Genomic DNA, 20,409 nt, shown 5'->3' with positions numbered 1-20,409 from the left:
AAAATTTGAGTGTAATGAAAACATCACTATTATTCTTCAAGTATGTCCCCCAAACTGCTACGAATATTTCAAGGCTAAAAAACTACATGTTATCGTTTTAAATTTAGTTTTGTTGACTACTTTGTGTAAAAAGTATGGAATTTTTTTGTGAAGAATTAGCAATAAGTTAAAATTCACAAATACAAAGAAATTAAAAAAAAAAAAGTATGGAATTTTCGTAGTTTTTCGGGTAAAACAAAATAAGAGTGTAATTAGAACATTTTCATTGTTCATCAAAAATGTCGAGTACAATCCTACGAACAATTTAAGACCAACAAAACTATATGTCATCGCTTTGAATTTTGATTTATTGCTTATTGTATGTGAAAAATAGGGTATTTTAGCAGTTTTTTGAGTAAGGTAAAATATCAGTGTACTGAAAAATCACTAATTTTGCATAAACATGTTCACTCTTGCTGTACGCATGATTTAGAGTCGAAAAAAACATATGCCATCGCTTTAAATTTTGTTTTATTGATCAATATGCGCAAAAAATGCGCTCTCAAAAAAACTAGGAAGTGCCTTTTGCTTAATAACTTTGGGTAGACGCATCTATTTTATATTTTTTTAAATAGACGATGATCTTGAAACCTGTCCGGTTCCATCGCAAAAAAAAGTTTTGAAATCGGTTGAAAAACGGCCGAGAAATGCCTTGTCAAAGTTGGACTTCCGACTTTTTTTGGACCCTTGGTAGTTCGCGGGAGTTTTTACCCACTCGGTAGTTTAAGTGTTAAATTTCGTGTACAAAAGTTTCCTGACCCTTACGAATGCACCCTCTACCCGCAAAAGGTCTCCAGAGTGCATTCAGAATGCAGTATAATTAATTATTAAATTCTCTTTGTAAGGCTTGCCAACCCAGTTTCCCCAAGGAAAACACCACTTCACCGGAGAAAGTAGCAACAGAAACAGCGGTGTCGGCGACAGGATAAACCGTGATAGGGACGAGCCAACGACGACGGCTAGCGACCCGACTGCACTTAAACGGTAGCGCTCCTTTAAACGTGGGAGCTGTGTGTAACGAGAGACCACATGTGCGTGTTTGTACCGGAAGAGTGGCCCCAGCCAGCCAGCAGTCGGCCAGTGTGAGTGAAACGATCCCAGTGTATGTTGGTTGTGTTTATCATACTGAAGCCATCCCCAAGGCTAACGAAGAAGGAAGGCGGCAAATCCCGGGAAACGAAGCAGGAATATGATTTGCCGCCGCCGGTTGGTAAGGGGAAGCTAATTGCTGTTTCCCCATCAAGGATTTCCCCACAGTATCCATAGTGTGCGGTACGGTGACAACGTTCTGAAGGAAATCGATTGTTTTCCTGGTTCATTATGCTGATTGTCTGACAAGATTGATCGAAGGAGAAAACGGAGAAGATACGCATCATATTGTGGCAGGAAATAGCATGCCGGAGGTGTTCATATGCAATTGGGTATAAAGAGAATGAAAACATACTACATGCTCTTAGTGTTGTTATAATTGAAGAAGGCTGGAGAAGCTTGGTCATATTTAGTGTGATGTTATAAGTTTATCATAAGAAGAACGGCTCTTTGATTGGAAGGAGAAACTGCTGGATCTTAATTATCAAAGAGAGGTAAGTCTGTTTATGTTGATTGGATAACTGAATGATTTGTTTTGTATTTATATGACTGGTATTGTTTATTATAATGCGCACATAACTGCTGTTTCGTTCTCAGTGGGGCAAACATAGAAACTACCCTGCGTCTCCATGACTTTACCGGTACAAATCATGAAGAGATCCATTTAAGGCGAGTAGGATCAACCCTCTTTCTACAGAACTTTCTTTTTACATTTTTTACGATGATAATCAGCAAACTCCCTTTTTGTAAAAAAAATACCATCCAGTAATTTGGATAGATACTTAAAATTGTGCTGATACTTGGCAGAATTTTGCTGAAAGTTGAGTAATTTCTCTTTCATTTTTATGGCTGAAAACATTCAGAAAAGATTAAATGAGAAGAAACACAAAAACATTACAAACCAACAATAGTGTGGACAAAGCAAGGGACAAAGATAGTGGTCAGAAATTTTAATATCTTTTTCTTCATTGCGGCTCTACGTTACCACTGGAATTTGACATGCCTCATTTTAACTAAGTGTTCTTTGAGCTTTTCCACAATTATTAATTTAAGGGCTTTTATTTGCCTGCCAGGGAACTTACGAAAATCTGTAAGAATTCCAAAGGAGAAAGCTCTAAAGGAATTTGTTTAGGTATTCCTTCACAAGTTCACCAGCGATTTCAGGAATTTCTTCAGGAATTCATCAAGAAAATTATGCAAGAATTCCTTCAGAGATTCTTACATTTTTAATTTCACTGATTCAGGCAGAACTTTCTCCAGAGATTCCTGCAAGTCTTCATATAAAAATTCCTCCAGAATATTTCCAGATATTCCTCCATGTATTTTGCCAGAAGTTTCTGCGGCATTTACTCTGAGATTAATGCTAATAATTTCACGGAACAGGGATTCATTAAGTCTTTTATTTATTATTTAGGTATTTTCTATGAATGTCTACAGTTTTTTTGGAAACATCTAAAAAAATTTTTCGTAGGGTTCTTTACAGAAGGTTATATGGGATTTTCTTCTGGTATTCGCACAAGAATTTACTCTAAAATAAATACTCAGATTTCTCCAGACATACTTTGTAGTTGACCTTGCCGTTTAAAAAACTGTATTATGTCATAATAAAGAACACCGTAGGTAGTACGAACTACACGTCTTTCTTTACAAGTCCCTACAACTTTCAGAAAAAACTCACCAAGAATTTTATCAAAAGGTTTCTCCTGTTTTTTTTTCGATTCTTCAATAAACTTTTCAAGATATTCCACCCAGGGTTTTCCGAGGAGCTTCGCCAAATGTTTCACCAGGATATTCATCATTTCCTTCTAGGATTCCTTCAAAAATTTTATAACCGCGGTTTCTCTGTTACTTACCTTACCGGTCAGGCTAAGGCCCGAGTGGCCTCTGCTGTACATATAAGCCGTCTCCATTGCACTCTGTTCATGGCTTTGTGTCTCCAGTTCCGCACTCTGCGAAGGGTCCACAGATCGTCCTCTACCTGATCGACCCATCTAGCTCGCTGCGCACCACGTCTTCTTGTACTGATCGGATGACTCTGGAGAACCATTTTAGTCGGGTTTCTATCCGACATCCTGATGACGTGACCCGCCCACCGTAGCCTCCCGATTTTCACGGTGTGGACGATGGTTGGTTCTCTCAGCAGCTGATGCAGCTCGTGATTCATTCGCCTTCTCCAAGTCCCGTCTTCCATCAGTTGCACTCCGACGTAGATGGTACGCAACACCTTCCGATCGAAAACTCCAAGGACACGTTGGTCCTCTGCACGTAGGGTCCATGCTTCGTGCCCATAGAGGACTACCGGTCTAATCAGCGTTTTGTAGATAGTTAACTTCGTGTTACGGCGAACTTTGTTCGATCGTAGAGTTCTGCGGAGTCCAAAGTAAGCTCGATTTCCTGCCACAATGCATCTCTGAATTTCTTTGCTGGTGTCGTTGTCGGCGGTCACCAGTGAGCCCAAGTACACAAATTCTTCAACCACCTCGATTCCATCACCGTCGATAGAAATTCGAGGTGTCGGACGCGGTAATTGCTCCCTGGAGCCCTTCCCAAGCAACCAAAAGTTCGGATTCCACTTGAAGAACGAACTCAGAAGTTCATGTTCGGTTCAATTCCGATTTCGTTGAACTTAATTCTCCAAAAAGTTACTCTTGTATTGTTTATGAACTTGGAAGTACATGTATAAGCTTTTGACTTCTCTTCAAAACGACATTAAAGTCGAAAATGGGCTCAGAAAAAAACTTACTTTGAACTTTAAAACAGAGTTCAATCAAATATTAACCGAACTCATGTGGAACTTTTGCGTGCCTTTCAAATTCAAATATAGTTCAATTTGGACATATTCCAACAACTTGAAATTATCCGTTCCGAACATGTTTCGAACTTATTCTGAACATACTACTCAAAGTTCGGATAAATATTAACCGTACCAAAAGTGAACTTCACTTGAACTTCGGCGACAGCGGGGCCGGGGAGAAGTTCTCATTCAATTAAATCACTTGGAAATCGAGCCCAGCAGCCACAGCTTGTGTTAATTTCACAAGTTCACTTTGTTCCACTATAATATTTCAACGTACTTACTTGTAATCAACGCAAAGGATTCGTATTGTGTGGCTCAAAGGCTGCCCCCGCAGCGGACAACTGTTCCCCCCAGGATTCTGCCGGGGGTTTTTCGGCTGCGCACAAAAAATTTCCATCTTTGCTGGATGTTTTCACACCCGTCTCACTTGTCGCTGCAGCGCACCGGTAATCGAAGCAATCGTAGTCACTGGAAACCAAGCTGAAAACTTATAATCTATTCCAGAGATGGCATTTCACCATAGCGATTCACTGGGGCGTCAGTTTATCGACCACACTGGGGATTGGAACATTTTTCACCACACCAAAAGGCCAGTTCAAGCATAATTTTTCAAATCGACGTATCTAACTTTTTCACTGATCTGAGTAAATTCATGGTCAATGTTGACGACCATTTCACTAAAATACATACATACATACATACATTTATTTGTTCAACTTCATTAAGACAAGACATAATCAACAATAGTACGCCACAATACTCGGTTTGTGGCTGCCGCTCTCCATCCTCGGTCGCGCCCAATGCTCGCCAAGTCACGCTCCACCTGGTCCGCCCATCGTGCTCTCTGCGCTCCACGCCTTCTTGTGCCAACCGGATCCGTTGCAAACACCAGCTTTGCAGGGTTGTTGTCCGGCATTCTTGCAACATGCCCTGCCCACCGTATCCTTCCGGCTTTGGCCACCTTCTGGATGCTGGGTTCACCGTAAAGTGCAGCGAGCTCGTGGTTCATTCTTCTCCGCCACACACCGTTCTCCTGCACACCGCCGAAGATCGTTCTTAGCACGCGTCGCTCGAAAACTCCGAGTGCTTGCAGGTCCTCCTCGAGCATGGTCCATGTCTCGTGCCCGTAGAGGATCACCGGTCTTATCAGCGTTTTGTACATGGTGCATTTGGTGCGTGGGTGAATCTTTTTCGACCGCAGTTTCTTCTGGAGCCCGTAGTAGGCCCGACTTCCGCTGATGATGCGCCTCCGAATTTCTCGGCTCACGTTGTTGTCAGCCGTCAGTAAGGATCCGAGGTAGACGAATTCCTCCACCACCTCGAAAGTATCCCCGTCTATCGTAACATTACTACCCAGACGGATCCGGTCGTTTTCGGTTCCGCCTACCAGCATGTACTTTGTTTTTGAGGCATTCACCACCAGTCCGACCTTTGCTGCTTCGCGTTTCAGGCGGGTGTACAGCTCTGCCACCGTTCCAAATGTCCTGGCAATAATGTCCATGTCGTCCGCAAAGCACACAAATTGACCGGATTTTGTGAAAATCGTTCCCCGGCTGTTGAGCCCGGCTCGTCGCATCACACCTTCCAGCGCGATGTTGAAGAGTAGACATGAGAGTCCGTCACCTTGTCGCAGTCCCCGGCGAGATACGAATGAACTAGATAGTTCACCCGAAACCCTTACGCAGTTTTGCACACCGTCCATCGTTGCTTTAATCAGTCTAGTCAGCTTCCCAGGAAAGCCGTTTTCGTCCATGATTCTCCATAGCTCTGCGCGGTCGATACTATCGTATGCCGCTTTGAAGTCGATGAACAGGTGGTGCGTTAGGACCTGGTATTCACGGCATTTCTGGAGGATTTGCCGTACGGTAAAGATCTGGTCCGTTGTCGACCGGCCGTCGATGAAGCCGGCTTGATAACTTCCCACGAACTCATTTGTTTTAGGTGACAGACGACGGAAGATGATCTGGGATAGCACTTTATAGGCAGCATTCAAAATAGTGATCGCCCTGAAGTTCTCACATTCCAAATGGTCGCCTTTCTTGTGAATGGGGCAGATTACCCCTTCCTTCCACTCCTCCGGTAGCTGTTCGGTTTCCCAGATCCTGATTATCAGCCGATGCAGTCAGGTGGCCAACTTTTCTGGGCCCATCTTGATGAGTTCAGCTGCGATACCATCCTTACCCGCTGCTTTGTTGGTTTTGAGCTGGTGAATGGCATCCTTAACTTCCCTCAGCGTGGGAGTTGGTTCATTTCCGTCCTCCGCTGCACTGGCGTCGTCGTTCCTTCCGTTGCCGTGGGCTCCCGTGCCTACGTTCTCCACGCCGTTCAGGTGCTGATCGAAGTGCTGCTTCCACCTTTCGATCACCTCACGTCCGTCCGTCAAGAGGCCTCCGTCTTTATCCCTGCATATTTCGGCTCGCGGCACGAAGCCGTTGCGGGATGCGTTGAGCTTCTGATAGAACTTCCGTGTTTCTTGGGAACGGCACAGCAGTTCCATTTCTTCACACTCCGCTTCTTCCAGGTGGCGCTTTTTCTTCCGAAAGAGGCGGGTCTGCTGTTTCCGCTTCTGTTTGTAACGTTCCACGTTCTGTCGAGTCCCTTGCTGCAGCATTACCGCCCTCGCTGCGTTCTTCTCCTCCAAAACCGTTCTGCACTCTTCGTCGAACCATTCGTTACGTCGATTCCGTTCCACGTACCCGATGGTGCTCTCGGCTGCGTCGTTGATGGCTGCTTTCACTGTACTCCAGCAGTCCTCTAGAGGGGCCTCATCGAGCTCGCCCTCGTCTGGCAACGCGGCTTCAAGATTCTGCGCGTATGCTGAGGCGACATCCGGTTGCTTCAGTCGCTCTAGGTTGTACCGTGGCGGTCGCCGGTACCGTACATTGTTGATGACGGAGAGTTTTGGGCGCAGTTTGACCATCACCAGATAGTGGTCGGAGTCGATGTTGGCGCCACGATAGGTCCTGACGTCGATAATGTCGGAGAAGTGCCGTCCGTCAATCAGAACGTGGTCGATTTGAGATTCCGTCTGCTGTGGTGATCTCCAGGTGTAACAATAAGGGAGACTGTGTTGGAAAAAGGTGCTACGTATGGCCATATTTTTGGAGGCGGCGAAATCAATGAGTCGTAGGCCGTTTTCGTTCGCCTGCTGGTGGGCGCTGAACTTACCAATCGTCGGTCTGAATTCCTCCTCCTGGCCTACCTGAGCGTTCAAATCTCCTATGATGATCTTGACGTCGTGGCTTGGGCAGCGATCGTACTCGCGTTCGAGCTGCGCGTAAAATGCGTCCTTGTCATCATCAGTACTTCCGGAGTGTGGGCTGTGCACGTTTATTATGCTGAAGTTGAAGAATCGGCCCTTGATCCTCAACCTGCACATTCTTTCGTCGATCGGCCACCAACCGATCACGCGCCTCTGCATATCACCCATCACGATGAAAGCTGTTCCCAGCTCGCGTGTGTTGCCGCAGCTCTGGTAGATGGTATGATTACCTCTAAACGTTCGTACCATGGATCCTGTCCAACACACCTCCTGCAGCGCTACGATGCCAAACCCGCGGTCCTTCAGTAGATCGGCGAGTATGCGGGTGCTCCCAATGAAGTTGAGAGATCGGCAGTTCCACGTACCGAGTTTCCAATCGCAAGTCCTTTTTGTTCGCTGGGGTCGTTGCCGTTGGTCTCGGTTCGTATTATTCTGTTGCTGATTTTCCGTTACAATGGTTTTTTTACGGCTGGCTCGTAGGGCCTGACACCAACCCCCTACTTTCCGGAGGACCATAGTGCACAGTTGAGCTTAGAGTCCTTCCCTGGCACTCGGACGTAGATCAGCCGCCCCTAACATGGGGATCAGACGCTGTTGTGAGCCGCTCCTCCTGGAGAACAGACGCTCAGGTTTGCCGAAGCAAACCCCCCCTTCCCTGTCAGCCTACGACCAAAGGTCCCACCGGGGTTGGTTACCCGATCTTCCCTAAGGTTGCTCATAGTTCACTAAAATAGTTTTCTATAAAAAGACTTTTCATAAGTTTTTTCGTGCTTAACATCACCAGGGTTATAGCACGCACTAGGTAAGAAACAAAACCTACTCATTCCATATCATTTTCACAATGAATTTTGATAAAAATACACATACACCGGGTTGGTTAGAGATACGTCATGCCAGATACGTCGCTTTTGTATGGTGCCACTTTGGTGTGATACGTCGTTTGGTTTTCTCATATATCAAAACGGTGTATCTATCAGTAAAGTTTTTTTTATTCTTTAATCACTTAACCTAATTTACAGCTCTAATGTCCACTGGGGCACTACGTGAGCAACTTCAATTGACAGCTGCACCTATATTTTGTACAGCGCCTAGAATCTATTCTACTTTATCGAACTGGTTGCCTTTCTGCTGCTTTCAGTTTTTCTACTTTATACCTAGTAGAATGATGAGCACAAGGATGATGATGGATGGCTGTTGTTCCTTTCCAGTCCGATTGGGAGGTCCATTATGAGTAGCAGTTCACCGATGTCAAGGTATCCGGGTCCGTTTGAGCCATGGGGCTCAGAAGAGGGTCAGTGTCAGTTGCTCTCGTGAGAAAAGCAACTGACGAAAAATTGCAAGTGCCGGGGCTGGGAATCAAACCCATGACCATCCGCATGTGAAGCGAACGTGTGACCAACTACGCCACGGGCCACGGCAGTCTATCAGTAAAGTTGTAAACATCAAAATAGTTAGATACGTCGTTTCGAATAATATGCTTAGTTAAACAAATTAAGCAATAAATCATCAAACAGTGATATGGATTCTTCAATTTGCTTTATGAATCATGCATGCAGCAGTTAACCCGGATTTGTTTACATTCTCGAGTTACGTCGGATTGAAAAGTTATGCTTAAGTTTCTCTTGTTTTGGGTGGTGGGTAGACCACGCACTAGTGGGTAGACCACGCTCTTGCTCGTTCGCCTCGGATCGAGTGTGGCTCACTCTTTCGCGCGCATCGCTCTCACGCGCTCTCCCGTGTTTTCACCCAGCAGTCACCGAATCATCACCATGGTGTCACCGGGGCGAGAACTCTCCGTTGTTTCACCGCAGCGCGCACTTTGGCGTAAAAACCTCACTGGAGCGAGCGCCCGGGTGATTTTTTACACTTTCACTGGAGAGAATTTTAAAGCGCACTCACCGCACCGTTGTGTGGCCTAGTGCACAGGGAGCAAAGAGATTTATTTCTACCCACTAAGCTTGCGCGCATCCGAATCGCAGTGGTGGATCCACATATAAGAGACGGGCTCCTGTTGAGGTGCACAGCGTGAGTGGTGTATTTTCTATTTCTCTTTTCCACACTGAGGATATGGACATCTCTGAACTTTTCTTAAAGTCGATACACTGGCCCTAATTTATTGCTTTGCACTGCGAACCACAACAAACTGAAAATGTCAAACTGTGTAAGTTCACAAGAAGTTCCACGTGAACTTCTTCCGAACTTTCGACTTCAAAAAGTATTCCAAGTTCAGGGAAAGTTCACACGCGAACCTGATTGAGCTCTACTATATGATATAAGCACATTGAGTAAAATCCCATAGTGCCTAACAACACATACATGGAGTAGTGGTTAGGCACCGACTTTCAACGAGGAGAACCCGAGTTCAAATCTCAATAAGTAAAAAACATCAAAAATTATTTCAAGGTATTAATCAATTTGGATTCCACATGAACTAATGTTTCTTAATGATAAATTATTGTTAAGGACTAAACACATTTTTTTCATTTTTTCGAAGTTTATGTTTAAGCTGAATAGCGTTCCTTTCAGCGACACAAGTGTACTTTTTGTGAACTCAAGTTCGGTTAATTACTTTAAAAGTGAGCTTAATAGAATGCTTTTCATCTTCCTTCGAATAGCTGATTAAGCCCAAACATGCTATTTTATCCGAACTTTTGGTTGCTTGGGTTTGCCATCATGTACTTTGTCTTCGACACATTAATGACTAATCTGATTCGCCTGGCTTTATTCTTTAGTCGGATGTACGTTTCCGCCATCGTCTCAAATTTGCGAGCTATAATATCGATATCATCATCGAAACCAAGCAGCTGAACGGACTTCGTGAAAATAAGGGAACGTGTTTATCCCCGCTCTCCTTATAACACCCTCTAACGCAATGTTGAACAGCAAGCACGAAAGACCATCGAAAGATTCGAAGGGACTCGAGAGTGTCCCTGATACTCGAACTACGCACATCACTCGATCCATCGTCGCCTTGCTTAATCGTATCAGTTTATCCGGGAACCCGTATTCGTGCATAATCTGCCATAGCTGTTCTCGATCGATTGTGCCACACACCGATTTAAAATCGATGAACAAGTGATGTGTGGGCACGTTGTATTCGCGGCATTTCTGCAACACCTGGCGGATGACGAACATCTGGTCCTGTGATTAACTCGGCACATGTCGGCTTGTGACACAAAGCCTCTGCGCGAGCGATTCAGCTTCTCGTAGAACTTTCGTGTGTCCTTAGCGCGGTACAGCTCTTCCTTCGCTTCGCGATCCCGTTCTTCTTGCTGGTGCTTCTTACTCCGGACTTCTGCCTGTTCTGCGCCTGTCCATAACGTACCTCATTCGCTCGCGTACGGTGTTGCAGCATTCTCGCCCATGCTGCATTCTTCTCGTTTTTCAACTGTTCACATTCACCGTAAACCAGTCGTTTCTATGATTCGGAGTCGCGAAGCCTAGTGCTGCCTATGGCGGATCGCACGTCCCTCCAGCCATCTTCAAGTGTAGCTGCGCCAAGCTGCTCCTCCGTTGGTGGGGCCACTGCTAGCTGCTGCGCGTAATCCTGAGAAACTGTGTTTGAGCCGCACCTCCTTGGTAAACGGACACTCTGGTCGTACCTCCTCAATCTAGCTGAAGTCAGAAGGACAACATTGCCCAGGCTGCACTGCCAGCTAAGCACACATGGAAGCATGGTAGGAACTTGCGAGGGCCAGAACTATGTTGGACGCTCTCCTTATCGAACCACCGTTCTGCAGCCCTCTTAGGGGCTGTCCATAAACCACGCGGTCATGAGGGGGGGTTCGGCCAATGACCATTTTGTATGGACAAATTAAAAAATTTGTATGGACTAATGACCACGCGGGGGGGGGGGGTCCCAAAAAAATGACCACGTGGTTTATGGACAGCCCCTTAGGTCTTAGGTATTGAAGCTTAGCGTATTTTTTGTTGAAAGAGAGAATTCAACCTATATCTAGTCACATTTTAAACAATATTGCACCAAAAATCCCATGTCAACTTTAATTCACCCAAAGACCACCTGCTCAGCCAAGTTTAGCCACACTTGTCAAAGACTTTTACCATTCTTGATGAAACCACGTGGCAACGTGCTTGTGACATCCACATCAGCTGATAAAGTTGCGCACGAATGTGCCAATGTCGGTTAAGGTCATGTAACAAATGAGCTCGAATAAATTTTCGATGTTTTATATCTTGTCCTTGAAAGATGTGGGTAGGGTCCCTACTTATGGAGGAGTACGACACGTATGGGTGGGATCGAGCGACTACCTTGAGCTTCTGTTATTTATTCCCGCAGGGTGATTGATGTTCTCGCAAAGTTGCAGAAAAAGGTGACTGTCACGTCATTTGTGTTTTCTTTTTTCGAGTAAAGTCGTTGCTGATGATGCATATTGTTTACCGTTTCAATGTGTCAATCGTGACAAACTATCACTGTTTTGGATTCAAATGCACGTTTGAATTGTTATCGATTTTTCTTGTGTATGCTTTATTAGATTTTGAAAAGTAACACAAATAAGAGGGTGGTCTTGCATTAAGTGGTTCGATAAATATGCAAACTGCAACGTCAACCACAACGTTACTTTTAGGCTGCCAAGATACCATCTTTTAGCTTGATACATACGAATCACTATTTCCAAACACCGTCATTTGATTTCCACCGCTTATTTTTCTCACGTTCAAATGCACTGCAAACGATGCAAACAAACTTGAGAATGTTTTCGAGCGAAAATCAGCTTTCATTAAGCATCAATCCGCAATGAATTTAGATTAGGTAGTCGGTAAAAATCTGCGGAAGATTTGCAAAGCTGTTCAACGAAAGTCAAGCACCATCGTCGGTGCGATTTCCGTATTTTTTTTTTTGCATCGATCTGCACCTAAACCCAAACGGATCAGACACACGGGCGCCAATGCCAATCAATCAAACACAGCAAGAAAAAAACCCTGACTACCAGAAAAATCGATTCCATTCCTTGAATGGCGGTGCACCTTTTACATGCAACACCTTCACCGTGACAGGATGGATTTCCACTGTTGCGCCATCCGTCCGTTCGTAGTCGCTCTAGCGGTAAATCATTTTCCGATGTTAAGTAGAAGGTGGGGAACGCGATAGGATAGGAAAGAAAAACTAATGTCGAACGGAGAACAACCGGGCGGGCGGAGGAAAAAAAAAACAAGTGGAAAAGTTTTTCCAGAGCAGCTCCTTCCTGCTAATCTTCTTCCCACTTCCTGCACGCAATTCACCAAGGCCACGGAACGACTATGGCGGCTCACCGGTGTTTATAGGAGGCATGGTTTGAAGGGGTATGTTTGTAGTTTGAAAATTGATGGTAGGATCGGCAAACCAGTACTGTGTGGTAGTTTTACCAATTGTAAATTAGGCTTATTATTTTATCGTTCAACAATATTTTGATTAAGTTTTCAGCGGATGTTCAAGATTTTTAATGGATTTTTGCCTTTCTCGTACACCAAGGTGTACCGAAAGGCTATATGTTCACTCCAAAAACGAAAATTTGATAGAGCCCCCGGAGGGGTCAAGTCTTATATACCAATCGACTCAGCTCGACGAGTTGAGGTGATGTCTGTGTGTATGTATATGTGTGTGTGTGTGTGTGTGTGTATGTATGTGTGTGTGTGTGTATGTGTACAAAAAGGTCACCTCATTTTTTTATAGTAAATATGAACCGATTTCAACGACCGATGGTTCATTCGACGGGGTACATTGTCCCATTGTTTCCTATTGAAAATGGTTCAGATTGGTCCAGCCGTTCCGGAGTTATGGCCATTTAGGTGTTCCGGACCGGTACCCCAGGAAGGGGCCAGATATGAAAATGCAACAAACCCATGCATGCGACCCATCAAGCCACGGCATTTTCGATTATCTGATGAACGGGAAGTAGGAAAATAGTCTCTGCCTATATCTGAACCGGTTGTGTTCCGGAACCGGTTCCGGGTGTCCCGCCGGAAGTGGCCAAATAAGAAAGTGAGCATAACCCAGGCATGCGACACGTCAAATAGCGGCTTTTTCGATAATCAGTTGAATGGTAAGCAGGAAAATAGTTTCAGACCATGTTTGAACCGGTAGTTTTCCGGAACCGATTCCGGATGTCCTGTCGGAAGTGGCCAATTAAAAAAGTGAACCAAACCCAGGCATGCGACACATCAAAGAGCGGCTTTTTCTATAACCAGATGAACGGTAAGCAGGAAAATAGTTTCAAACCTCGTTTGAACCGGTAGTGTTCCGGAACCGGTTCCGGATGTCCTGCCGGAAATGGCCAATTAAAAAGGTGAATCAAACCCAGGCATGCGACACATCAAAGAGCGACTTTTTCAATAACCAGATGAACGGTAAGCAGGAAAATAGTTTAAGACGACGTTTGAACCGGTAGTGTTCTGGAACCGGTTCCGGATGTCCTTCCGAATGTGGCCAATTAAAAAAGTGTACCAAACCCAGGCATGCGACGCATCAAAGATCGGCTTTTCCGATAACCAGATGAACAGTAAGCAGGAAAATAGTTTCAGGCCATGTTTGAACCGGTTGTGTTCCGGAACCGGTTCCGGATTTCCTGCCGGAAGTGGCCAATTAAAAAAGTGTGCCAAACCTAGGCATGCGACACATCAATGAGCGGCTTTCTCGGTAATCAGATGAACAGTAAGCAAGAAAATAGTTTCAGACCATATCTGAACTAATTGTATTTCGGAACTGGTTCCGGATGTCTTGCCGGAAGTGGCCGCAATTAAAAAGGTGAATCAAACCCAGGCATGTGGCACATCGAAGAGCGACTTTTTCGATAACCAGATGAACGATACCCATGCATGCAAAACATCAAATCATCAAAAATGTTCGTTAACCATATAAACGAGCAGCAAGAAAATAGTCTCTGACCATACTTAAGATTACCGGCAGTGTTGCAGAATCAGGATTGGATCCATTGCTGAAATTACGCAGGTGAACAAAATCGATGCAAGCGATTAATATGTGTAAAAGAACAAAATTTTGATAAAAATTTAAGCGATCCTGTCAAATTACATCATTTTAGATTCCTGAGGCGTCATTATGCAGTAGGATGGATCAACATTGCATGGAAAAATTTAAATTTTACAGCACCAATCCCCTTTTGCGTCTAAAATTACTGCAAACAATTTTGATGCAACTGGTTGAGCTCTCGCGCTCTGTAACACAGTTGAAATTTGAATGGGCTTTAATATGGGAAATTTCGCTTGCTTGCACTTCTTTTTTTGTCAAATTTTACATGCATCTTATAACTAATGATAATAAAATATAGGCTAAAGTGCGTAGGAAAAAAATTGCCGAAATGTCATGATAATGATCGGCATCCAGTGCTAGTGAAGGTGGTCAAGCGATTTACTCTTAAGTCCAGAGGGGTTCCCCTTGGAAATTTTGGACGGAATCTAACATTTTGAAGAAGGGCACAAATAAATAAACCGATAAATTTTTCAATTTTAAAGTGAAATTAGAGTCTTCCAGAAATTGTTTTATCAAAACCGATGAGTTAAGCGGTTTTGCTTATTTTTTTGAGATTTTTTTTTTCATAAAATGCAATTATTATTTATCAACTTCATCCCCCATTGACGAGTCAACGAGCACTGTCACAAAAGAAGAAAATGAGATTGAACGGAATAATCAAGAGTATTCTCAGGATTCAGGAACACTTCGGCTTATTGCCGGAAAAAAATGTTGAGTACATATTCGACGAGAAAGGCACTATCACCACTAGGTGGATTAATCTGGGTTTTTATTATTATTATCATTTATACTTTGTCTTCGATATAAATCGTACAGACTGATACTCAATCTAATTTGATAACTTATTCCTAAAATTTTGCTTTGTCATACCAAATTCAAACAAGCTGCTAACTTCGTTAAATACCCGTATGCAGGAGCTCAAGGGATTATTGTGGCCGTAGTCTGTTCTATGTCCAGGAACAATAAAGAAATCGTTGTGACGTAATTGGCGCATCGGTGCATTCAACGAGAGTTGCAGCAGAAGATCCGGACTGTCAATATTGTTCTCCAAAATATCGAACACAACTAGCTGCTGTAACTTTTTACGACGATCGGAGAGCAGTTCAAGATCAATTAAACGGCAACGTGCTGGGTAGTCCGGAAGACGTTCAGGATAGTTCCACGGTAGATTGCTAAGCGCAAAGCGTATAAAGCGCCTCTGGACACGTTCGATGCGGATTATCTGCGAAGCGTGGTACGGATTCCAAATGTTAAAACGGACTGAAAAAATGCTCTGCCCATCGTATTCTTTCAGCTATTGCCATCTTCCGAATGCAAGGTTCATCAAAGAGTGCAGCGAGTCCATGGTTCATTCCTAAGATGGTCATAAGAACCCGACACGCGCTCGAATACTTTGAATGCTTGCATGTCCTCCTCGAGCATACACTCGTGCCCATAGAGAACCATCGGTCTAATCAGCGTTTTGAACATAGTACATTTGGTGCGACGGTGAATCTCTTTCGACCGAAGATTCTTGTGGATCCCATAGAAGGCTGGACTTCCACTAATGATGCGCCTTTGTATTTCATGGCTAACTTAGTCGTCTGTTGTTGATAATGATCCTAGGTAGACGAAGTCTTCCACCACCTCTTCAGGTAGGTGTACAGTTCTGCCTTCGTTCCAAGTGTTACATATAACAATAATATCCATGCCATTCGAAAAACAGATAAATTGGCCGGATTGCACGAAAATCGTGCCCCAACTGTTGATCCCGGCTCATTACATAACAACGATGTATGGACGACTGCTCTGAGATTATCAATGATTTACTGAAAAAAAATCACTGTTCGATATGATAGTACTTTTTTTATTGGTGATTTTAATACCGACTTATTAAATTCTTCATTTCGTACAAGGACCTTTAAAGAAACACTTGAAAGTTTATCATATGTTTGTGTTAATGCTGAACCTACTTTTTTCCATCGAACTACTCTATTACATCTAATTCTAACTGATTCTCCAGAAATTGTCACGAAACAAGATCAGCTTTCCATGTCAGGGGTTTCTAACCATGACATGATTTTTTGTTCAATACGCGTTTTTCAAGAAAATAGGATTGTGGAGCGGACCTGGTTGGATGGTTAGAACACGTGACTATCACGCCGAGGACCTGGGATCGAATCCCACTCCCGACAAACTCGCAAAAATGTGAGTTCTTCCTTCGGAAGGGAAGTAAAGCGTGGGTCCCGAGATGAACTAGCCTAGGGTTAAAAATCTCGTTAATACAGAAAAAAAAAAAAAAAAAAAAAGAAAATAGGAATTCTATTGTAACTTATCGCGATTATGTTAATTTAGGCTCAACTCTGTTGCAGGCAGAGATGGAAACACTCTCATCGTGAATCAACTCGCGAGTGTAAAAGCAACAAACGGTTTACTCACGGCGCCGAGAGTAAGCCGTGTGTGAGTTTATTCGCACCCGCTTGCTTCACGAGTATGAAGCAAAACAAAAACAAAAACACTCATGATTTTTTATTCGCGAAGAACAAGTGGAGATGCGGGAATTGCATTTTAGTGCGATTTTAATAGCAAAACAAGTAATTATCCATCAGGTACTAGTGTTTTGTGCTTTATTGTTCCTGAAAAGTTAATCTGTCGGCCGTGTAAATTCGTTTTTTCACAAAATTGAAAAATGTTCAGAGCTGCTTCGCGAATCAATCACGAGTGCGACCAGCTTCGTTAGCTCGCGAGTGAAGGAAGTGCGAATATATTCTGGCTTCTGTTGTTCACGAGTAGGATAGCTTTGCGTTTGTGTCTACTCAGCTGCATTCCTCACTGTTTTCCATCACTGGTTGCAGGAAGCATTTCTGAGTATTAATTGGAACTTTTTCTTCGCTCAAACTGGTCCCAATGAATTGCTTCACTTTATGAATTACCATTTACTTCTTCTTCATGACAATCATATATTCATTCATAGAGGTAATCACGTTCAAATGTATGTGTGCCTTTTTTGTAGATGTAGTTGTGAAACTGCGAGGAAAATATTTGCACTCTTACCCCGGACGTTAGTTTTATCATTATTTACCCGTTTTACCCAATTCGATTGGGTAATATTTGCATATGCAATCTGAATAGCCTTTCAATCGGCGTGCACTTATGTGTGAGGAAAAATTTGCGCTAGTGTTCGTATGTTGAAATGTCACTTATCTCTGTTGAATACAAGTGATGGTGTCGCCGCCGTGCTGTCAGCGCTGGAAACTAGATGCTATAAAAGTTCTTGTTTGCAATTTTCACTGCTGGCTCCAACTCGAAGCATTCAATGGATACGTAAATAGCTTTTACCCTAGTCCTGTTTCCTGTAGCTCATCCACGCCTCCACAACTACGATCGAGTTCGCAGCAATGAATTGCACTTCTTCGACCGATCCACTGCAGACCTCCAGCGTGATGTCATGTCGTCAGCGTAGCCGACGATTGCCATTACCACCGGAAATTTTAACCTCAACACCTCATCGCACATGACACCAGACCCAGGATGGAACCTTACGGAACTCCTGAGGTTATGTGAAAGCACTTCCAACCCACCGACAAGATAGCGTCTATGGCCTACCTCCCTTTCCGGAATCCAAACTAGTTGTTCGAGAGACCATTTACATGCTCGATGGGCCTCAACATTCTATTGAAGATACTCTTTTCGAGCACCTTCCCCCGCCGTGAATATCATGTTTATTGGTCACCGGGTCACCGGGTGGCTTCCCCGTCATTGGCAATAGAACCTGGCTCTGCCGCAATCTCTGGGAAAAGTCCCCCGTCCAGGCATTTCTGCATAGCAAAGCTGAAGATCCCGGGAGCCTTTGCTATAGTTACTTTTAAACCTTAGTTTGGAAATCCGTACGGACCTGGGGGCTTACCTACGATAAAGTATTTTGCTATCCCCGCAAGTTCTTGACCTTCCAGGACGCGTGCACCATCAGGCAACCGAAACTGCAGCGTGCTCGCGCTGTATACGACGAGCGAGGTTTTTTGGGAGTGTTGTACTTTTTTACAACAGCGCGCGTCCTGAAGGGTTAATCGGTATACTTCTTCCCAACACTAACCTACGAAAGGAGGCCAAGGACTAGGATCACTACGAAAAAAAAGCCCTTCAATGCCTTCAATCATCCCCTCCTTGATCTCTGGAAACTGCTCTGTAGGAGCCATTACACATCTTGTCATGGTCATCACGATCCTGTAGGAGTTACCCCACGGATTCGCATAGGCACTCTGACAGAGACCCTCAAAGCAGGTTTTTCTTTTGCTTGCCCTTATCTCAGTCATCAGCGCGACTTAAGCAGCGGGGAACACCACCTACCATTCGTTTAGCTCTTCTTCAGTCCCAGCTCGTTGCATCCGCCGCATAGCTCGTAGACATATGTGGTGCAGGTCAGCAATCGCTTAAGTCCACCGGTACGACGGTGGTCTTCCATTTCTAGGGGTGACTTGCCCAAGCATGGTCGCATCGCATGCACCCAAGAGCATCGCTACCAGCTCGTCATCACTTAAACTGAGTAGTTTTTGCTCACGGAGGAGCGCTTCCTAAAATACCTCGTCGTTGAAGTATAGTATGATATCTTCCCCTGCGAGGGCTTGGCCTCGGCCTAGCCGCCTCTTTCGCTACGTGCTGGCTGCTGTTGTTGTAGTCGATACTGTAGCGAACCGCCAGGTGATCACTGTGAGTGCAGCCATCATCTACCCTCCAATTCGAGGCCAAGACTACAATAAGTAACGTCGACAATCGACTCCAGTCCGGTTTGACTGAAGGTACTCTTGGTACTGACATTAGCTAGACTGACATCTAGCTTAACAAGTGCTTCTGGCAGGATCTGACCCCACTGGTTCTTGAAACGGCTTCTCATTCCACGACCCAAACATTGAAGTCACTCGCTATTACCACCGGCCTTCGCCCTGTCAGTGCGGTCTTCATACAGTCAAGCATCTACGTAAACTGTTTGATCGACTACCGCAGAGGCGCATAACAGCTACAAAAGAAGCCCTGTTTACTTTGGTGGCCACGAAGCCCTCATAGGTAGTAGACACCAACTCATGAACAGGGTATTTCTCCGTCGTCAATATCGCCTCCTTGGAGTTTTCGAACGGAAGGTGTTGCGTACCATCTACGGCGGAGTGCAGATGGAAGACGGGACTCGGAGAAGGCGAATGAACCACGAGCTGCATCAGCTGCTGAGAGAACCAACCATCGTCCATACCGCGAAAATCGGGAGGCTAAGGTGGGCGGGTCACGTCATCAGGATATCGGATAGCAACCCGACTAAAATGGTTCTCGAGAGTCGTCCGACCGGTACAAGAAGACGTGGAGCGCAGCGAGCTAGGTGGGTCGACTAAGTGGAGGACGATCTGCGGACCCTACGCAGAGTGCGGAACTGGAGACAAACAGCCATGGACCGAGTGGAATGGAGGCGGCTACTATGTACAGCAGAGGCCACTCCGGCCTTAGCCTGATCGGTAAGGTAAGTACAATATCGCCTCCATTTTTCCGGACTGATGGCAATATCCACCCCCACTCAGAAACTGCCTGAGAAAGCAGTTGCTGAGCTGCGTCACACTGATTTGTTGGTTAAGGCTTTTTTGAAGACCGGGTACTTTGGATCACCCGTTGGATGCTTGTTCCAGATTTCGGACTTATTTGCTTCCGCCACAGGTAGTTGCACCAAGGTTTTTCATCCTCAGAGTTGCCTCCGCTGTAAGAGCTCTCACCTCGATTCCTTCGCCAAGGACCTCTTCCACCAGACTTTTGTAAGTGGCACCCTTGCACTTCTGTGTCGTGCATGAGCTCGAGGATCATTTCACCCGTACAAGTACGTCTAATTTTGCGCATGTCGGCTCCCTTATCGCCTTCATGACGTCCGAATGCTTAGATTTTTCGATCTTGATGGCGAGCACGTTATCCTTCTCGTGCTTGGAAATACTCTCCTACGTTACCTGGGTTCGGTGTCCCTACGCTCCTGCACATTTATTCTTTATTCTTTATTGCTGTGTGCATTCGAAATGCAAATATCAAATGCGGGAGCACCAAATGCGGAAAGATCTTCTAACAAGTAACCCGATGTCAGTGAGAGCTTTTGCATCCTAGGTTGGCGGTGGTTTTGACTATGGTTGCTAAGTTGCCTTTGGTAAAACTGTGTTACCGCGTTTGGAGCGCATTTGGGCACCGTTTGCATCTTGAATGCACACAGCAATATTATTCTCAACATCAACAGGCATA

At 44.7% G+C, this 20,409-nt stretch overlaps 1 protein-coding gene across 6 annotated transcripts in view; it reads left to right on the top strand.

Annotated features, from left to right (window-relative positions):
• The window catches only part of LOC109412957 (irregular chiasm C-roughest protein), a 581,003-nt gene that overhangs the window by 11,850 nt on the left and 548,744 nt on the right, over positions 1-20,409 (top strand). For all 6 annotated transcript variants that reach the window (XM_029861871.2, XM_062845619.1, XM_062845615.1 and 3 more), the window contains exon 2: positions 885-1,622. The gene's annotated coding sequence lies outside the window, so the exon portion shown is untranslated. The remainder of the gene's footprint in view (positions 1-884; positions 1,623-20,409) is intronic.

This window comes from Aedes albopictus, chromosome 1 (assembly GCF_035046485.1).
Source record: "Aedes albopictus strain Foshan chromosome 1, AalbF5, whole genome shotgun sequence".
NCBI classification, from domain to species: Eukaryota; Metazoa; Arthropoda; class Insecta; order Diptera; family Culicidae; genus Aedes; species Aedes albopictus.
Note: the sequence above shows the minus strand (reverse complement) of the source record. Positions and strands in the feature narration are given on the sequence as shown.